The sequence below is a fragment of the Peromyscus californicus genome, unplaced genomic scaffold (genome assembly GCF_007827085.1).
Source record: "Peromyscus californicus insignis strain IS unplaced genomic scaffold, ASM782708v3 Scaffold_6__1_contigs__length_162567912, whole genome shotgun sequence".
Taxonomy (NCBI): Eukaryota; Metazoa; Chordata; class Mammalia; order Rodentia; family Cricetidae; genus Peromyscus; species Peromyscus californicus.
The window spans coordinates 96781559-96788693 of NW_026294584.1; positions in this window are offsets into that span (position 1 = coordinate 96781559).

Sequence of the window (7135 nt, forward strand, 5' to 3'; positions counted from 1 at the left end):
TGGGAATCAAACCTGGGTCCTTAGCAAGAATAGTCAGTGCTCTAACCACTGAGCCATTTCTCCAGACCGTTGAAATTCTATTTTTAATCTTCAAGATACCGTGATCCAATTATAAACCAAAAATTTCCCTCTAAATATTTTGTTACAGAACTTGATCAATTTTCCATAGCATGTTTGTTGAGAAACATGTTTTATAAATCACCAACTTGTGTATTCTATCGTTTTTTAGTCCAAATGTTTCTTCATTGTGAGTGTGCTCTGCCTTTGAAACCATCCCACCCAGTTCATCATGGACACTTCAGGTCAACCCCTCATTTCATCCTTTCTCTTTTAGCTTCATGCTTTAAAAACACAGAAAATATTTATGTGGCCATGTCTGTCACTCCTTTGATAACACATTTATTTTCTTGCTGTAGTACTATACAGAAAGACATTCTCCTTCCTACCTAACTCACTCTGTCTCTCATCTTGGAGTCCTTCTGGTATTTCCCCTTGCCTGAAGGAGAACAGAATGAGAACTTCCACTCCCTGGCTTCTCCTGCCTGAAAAGCAATCTGAAGAACCCAGAACTAAAATAAAAGCTGAGTGGGTGGCTCGTGTTACAGTCATGAAATTTAGAATCATGGTCGCCATGGAGAAAATCCATCTTTTTCTTGGTTTACTGAAAACCATGAAACTAGCTTTGTGTACTCCTACACTGGGGAGATGAGAGAGGGTTTTTTTATTTGTTTGGTTGGTTGGTCTGATTTTGGTTTTTGTGCCATCTCCACACTTATGGTAAAACCACAAATCCCTGAAGAAGGTTTGTAGAAGTACAATGTCACTGGAAAGCTGAGAGTTGACTACAGGGAAGGTAGGATGGAGTACAGAGCTAGCTCTGGCTCATAGGTTCCATCAGTTTTTTGATGAGCATCAGGTCATCTGTGGCCCAAGTTCTTATTGATTTATGGTCCTCAGTAGACAATGAAAGGAGCAGGACTTCATCACTCACTGGGTCCTGGTGCTGGCAATATCTGATTGATTGCTCTTCTGAAAGCCCTCCATCCCTCCAGAATGTATGGTCTCCTGACTTTTCAGCCTTCCTTGTGATGGTTAATATTGATTGACAGGCCCTAGAATCACAAGTCTGGGTGTGTCTTTGAAAGAGGTTCTAAATCAGGTTGACTAATTTAGGAAGACCCATCCTAATGGTGGACCATTCTTGTGGGCTGGATTCAGGGCTCAACAAAAAAGAGAAAAGAAGCTGAAAACCAGCATTCGTCTCTCTGCTTCCTGCTTCAGGATACAGTACTGCCAGCTGCTTTACATCTATGCTGTCATGACTTACCTGTCATGATGTCCTGGACCCTTCAACTATGAGATACACCAAACCCCGCCTTCTCTAAGTTGCTTCTATCATGAATTTCGTCGTGGCAATGAAGGAAGTATTGAAGGTACTCCCTCTGTCTCCTTCCCTGCCTGCAGCATCTTTTCCCTAGTGTGGGTGTCAGAAATGCAAAGTTTAAGTACTTCTTGACATACGATAAATGACTCATATCCCACACTATCCATAGACACCCAACAGATGCAGAGAGCTGACTGTACTTTTCAAAGGATTACTTCAATGAATGTAAAAATCCATAAAGCAGTTGGTTCTAAACTTTGGATGAACCTGCTTCTTCTATTAATAAAATGCTTGAGTACTTATCACTAGTATTTCTTTAAAATTGTTATTAAAATGTTTCTCTACACATTAATTTTTGCTTGTTTGACTTTATGACTAGTGTGTGTTCATTTGTTTGACTACTGGCATGTTAGGAGCAGGGAGAAGAGGGTGAGGAAAGAGAAAGGAGGAAGGAATAGAAGGTCAGAGGGCAGGAAGATGTGCAATAGTGGATCAGCAGTTGAATCCCGAAGAGCAGAGACCCAAGGTAGGCAGGAGTAACATGTCAGAAGCACAAATACATAAGCATTTCTTCAGTGTTGCTTAGACCGTGTTTATAGACCAAAATTAACATAACAGCCCATGAAAAATTTCTTTAAACTTATCTGGGAACTGTTGTAAAAAATCTTGAAAGTCAAATGTGGACCATGACAGCCTTCTCTAATGGATACCTCCTGTTATAGTCCCCTAACAGTCCATGTGTTCAAGGCTTGGTCACTGTCTGTGCACCTGTTAAGAGGTATTAGGACCTTTAAGAGGTGGAGCCAGGGGCTAAAGAGAAGGCTCCACAGTCAAGAGTACATGCACTGCTTGTGGAGGACCTGAGTTTGGTACCCAATGGGTGACTCATAGCCATATGTAACGCCAGCTCAAAGGGATCTGATAACTCTGGCCTCTGCATCTACAGGCGCGTGCACACAGACACAGACACACAAAATAATAATAATAATAAATCTTTAAAAGAAAAAAGTAGAGCCAAGGGGAGGAAGGTAAGCCACCAAAGGGATGCCCTTAAAGGGAACGTAAGAGACCCAGCCCTTCCTCTCTCTCTTTCCCTTCCCAGCTGCCATGAGGTGAGCAGCTTCCCTCAATCCCACTCTCTGTCATGATGGACCACTTAACTACAGACTCAAAAATGGCAGAACCCACCAGCCATAGACCAAAATCCCAGAGCTGTGAATAGAAGCAAGCTCTCTTTTTATGTGATTTCAGGCACTCTGTCGCAGTGGCTGGTGTGTGGCTTACATTAAATCATAGCAAGTAGTACTGCCACTAGGTGTCCTGGCAGTAGTGTTGACACCATGGTGGTCCTTCCCACCACTGAATTTTACAGGATGTGATTGCACTTTTTGAAGTACTAAGACTCCAGCGCCTATCCCCTGACTGACTTCATTCTCTTTTGTCTTGCTTTTGATTTATTCCAGGAATATTATTATGACTGCGTTCATCATCTCAGAAAGCCTCATTTGTGTAAATTTTTGGTCTCCTGATCTTGTCCCAGTAACATAGCTCATGTCTAATTAGTTTGGGATATTTCAATAGCGGATGATAGTCTGGCCCAGGCTAATTATGGCTGTTAATGCAAGATAATGATAGAGTGGTAATAAAAACCGCGTCCCTTTTCATATCTGGAGTTTACTATAAGCTCCTCTGGAGCTCAAAGAGGATCATGTTTTCATTGCTCATCCCTGTGACTAAAAGAAATGTCAGAAATCACATTTCAGTACACCATTAATATATCTCTGCCCAGCTGGCTGTGTGGGCTTTCAGATTGCAAATCTAATCTGCTCTGCAAGCTTTTCTACCTAATTCTTAGCTTTATCCCAAGATTAAATACTGAATGCTGTTTTAGCGTCTAATTTCTTTGGGCAGGCCAACAGTATTGCAAAATACAGGTAGTGTTTTTTCATAGTGGAGACTTTAAAGGCCATGAGTACCTGGTATTGTTTACAGTGCTAGATAGGGGATTTTTTTAATTAAAATCTCCCCAATGTTCATAGATATTTCCAAGGCTCAGGAATGGTAAATTAAGCAGTAAATGGATGAATAGCTTAGCTACATTATAAGAAGAAGCAAAAAGACTGAAAATTAATTTTGCTGCTGATGTTTCATTTTTCATTTGTGCATGTGCGTGCCATGTGTGTGAAGGCCAGAAGTCAATGTTGGACATTTCTATCATTCTCTACCTTTGGTTTGTTTTTTGGCTCTCAGTTTTTGTTTTGTTTGAGACAGGGTCACTCACTGAACTCAGAGCTTACCAGTGGCTACAGTGGCTAGCCAGTGAGCTGTGGAAGTCTGTCTCTGCACACCCCCACACACACTCCCCGAGCACTGGGATACAAACTCAGATTCTCGTGCTTGCACAACAGGCACGTTACTGACGGAGCCATCTCCTTTGCCCTAAGATTGGGAATTTGTTACGTTAAACTTAATGAAATAAATCACTAAAGCCTCTAAACCAGAAACAATGCCAATAAGATGGCCAAGTTGTCTAGGGAATGCTCAGCTGCAGTCACAGTCCACTCCAGAAGAGGCTGGCAAGATAGCAATGATGGTCACCGTCCACCCCAGATGACACTCTGTCCCCACAGTACCAAACAGGCTTAGCACATACTTCTCATTCTGTAGATGATATGCAAACGGGAAAGAATGCTAAGGTTTAAAATAGTCTGTTGTTATGGTTTCTTATGAGAAATAAAGACTGAGAAATGAGAACTGAATTTAGGAAACTAAAAATGGAAAATTACCAAGACTTTAAATAAGTAAGATCCAGGCCCCACTGCCACACATCAATCACGTAGCTCTGGAAGAAGGAAAACAGAGACCCTAAGAATGTAGTGTAATGGATGATTAAAAGTTATGCCCTGGGGACTGGGAGGATATCTCGATGAGCAAAAGCTAAGCAAGTCATAGGAAATTAATTTGAATCCCCAGCACCCATGTGAAAATCTGGGTACGACTGCCCGTACCTGTAATCCCAGCATTGGGGACAGAGAGGCAGGTGGCTCTTATAGCTGACTGGCCAGTCATCCTAGTCTTAATGACAAGCTTTCAGTCCAGTGAAATACCCTGTCTCTAAGACTAAGGTGGAAAACAATAAAGGAAGACACCCAGCATCCTTCTCTGACCTCTGCATGCATGTGGCATGGGTGCACACACCTGTATGCTCATGTGCGTGCAAACACACACACAGGGGGAGGAAGGATCCTACAGTGAAGCAGGGTACCCTAAGTTTAGAACCCCAGAATTCAAGAGGCTGGGGTATGAAAACCATCACTTCAAGGCCAGCCTGGGTTACACACTGAGACTGTATCTCAAAATAAGTAAATAAATAGGTTTATTAGAATTGCTAAATGAAACCCTGGTATGTGCCCCCATATTATTTAAAAGCAAGTTCCATTTCCTACTTCTCCTAACTCTAAATCCAGATCCATGTCTCTCTGCCTGAGCTCCAAACTTAACTCTAATCATAGGCTGAAAGAAAGGTAAAAGAATTTTTCAAGATACTGTTGAGGTCCTGTTCTTAGTATCATTCCCCCTTGTTAGATAGTCACAGGAACAAGCCAACTTGTTTAACACCTTGCCTGCTGGTCTTTGAGAAGTTAACAGCACTTGCTAGCTAAGCTGTCTGTCACAGTTACTATTCTATTGCCGTGAGAAAACACCACGACCAAGGCAACTTACAGAAGCAGCATTTAACTGGGGGATTGCTTGTAGTTTCAGAGAATTAGTCCAGCATCGTGATGGTAGAGAGCATGGTGGCAGGCAGGCAGGCAGGCTTGGTGCTGGAGCAGGAGCTGAGAGCTCACATCTGACCCGAAAGCTGCAGGCAGAGAGAGAGTGAGACTGGGCTTTTGAAACCTCAAAGCCTACTCCTGGTGACACACCTCCTCCAACAAGGTCATTCCCACTCTAACAGGGCCACACCTCCTAATCCTTCCCAAACAGTTCTACTAACTGGGGACCAACCATTCAAACACATGAACCTATGAGGGCCATTCGCAGCCAAATCACCACACTCTCGTTCTTTGTCTCTGTGTACATGTTCGTGTGTGTGCTTAGATTGCGACGGGATGGAGCCACACCAGAGGTAAATGTTGGGTGTCATTCCAAATCACTCTCTACCTCATGTTTTTATTATTGTTACATCTGTGTGTGCATGTATGCAGGTGTGCCTCTGTGTGTATGTATGTGTGTGTGTGTGTGTATGTATGTGTGTGTGTGTGTGTGTGTGTGTGTGTGTGTGTGTGTGTGTGTGTGTGATGTTCACATGTGCTACATCATGTATATGGTCTTGTGGGAGTCATTCTCTCCTTCCACCATGTGGGTCCTAAGTATCAAGGCTTGTCACAAGTCTTTTGTCCATTGAGTCATGTCACCAATCCTCCACCTTGTTGTTTGGAACAGGGCCTTCTTACTGAACCCAGAGCTTGCTGATTTAGCTGAGCTGTCTGCCCAGCAAGCCCCTATGATCTTCGTGTCTCTGTCTCCCAGCATGCTTGCCCGACAATCGCTTTACTAACTGACTCTTCCCCCAAGCCCACTGAGCTTGCATTCTCCTTTTAGGTTTGGTTTTCTTTATTTGATGGGTTTTTTTTTTTTTTTTACATGACAGATTAAAATAAAATCAAAGCAAAATCAGCTTGCCATTCTGCAGGCTGTCCTCTGTGACTACCGGCTAGTATGGTATTGGTCAGCCCCTGAGTGCTCAGCTCTGTGTCTTGCTGGTCTTTCGTTCCATGTCTCTTCACCAAGCATCTGCTCAGGGCTGCAAAACTACAGTTCGAGGACACCGTGTTCAAGCCAATCAGTATTTCCACTGCCCTCCTCCTAAAACCAGAGCCTCGCAAAGGGCTCTCATCCTCTGTCTCTTGAATCACAGTAATTGTGTTGATGTTGTAAGAAAGTCCTGAAACAATTCTAAAAGGTGAGGTATATCCAAAATTCTGATTTCTGTACAGACTTCATTTCTCAATCCCTTTGCTTCCCCATTTGGACACTTACACTTGAGAAGTGTAAAGCAAACAGTTGGTGCCAGGGTCTGTGGAAATAAGCAGAGTGAGGTTAACTCTCCTGGGTTAGGATCCTAGACTATCTGGAGAGCCCTATCTGTGAACTAATAAACAGCGCCTGCCTTGGCTCTCATTGCACAGGGCTGGCTGGAGAAAGCTTGAATTAAGTTCAAGGAAGGATACAGAGCAGTTTGGGTTGGAATCTTCACAAGTCTCTCTGTGATAGGTGTAGGCTTTCCTTTCCATCTCCAAGGGGAATAATTACACGAGTCTGCTTTCTGCTCACCTGCCTCCCCCCTGTCAGATTTGGCATCTCTATTGCAAGATAATTGCCTTCTGGAATATTCAATTAGCTTTTAATTAAATATTGCTCATTAATATAACTGCAAGACAATAAAACATATGTCATTTGATTAGCCAAAAATTCAAATATAAATTACATTCATTTTTATGCCAACACGCACTTTACCTAATGACACATTTGTCACCCTGCTATAAAAAGATTGTGTGTGATCTTATTTTCTTTTAAAGATGTTTTTTAATAAGCCTACAAGCCAAGTTTTAAAACTAACCTGACAGTTCCTATTCTTTCCCTTATCTCTGTAATCAGTGTTTAGAAAAGAAAGTTAAACACAGCAGAACTTCTTCATAGCAGCAAGTGTTTAGATGTCGGCTTGGTCTTCAATTTTTTTAAAACTTT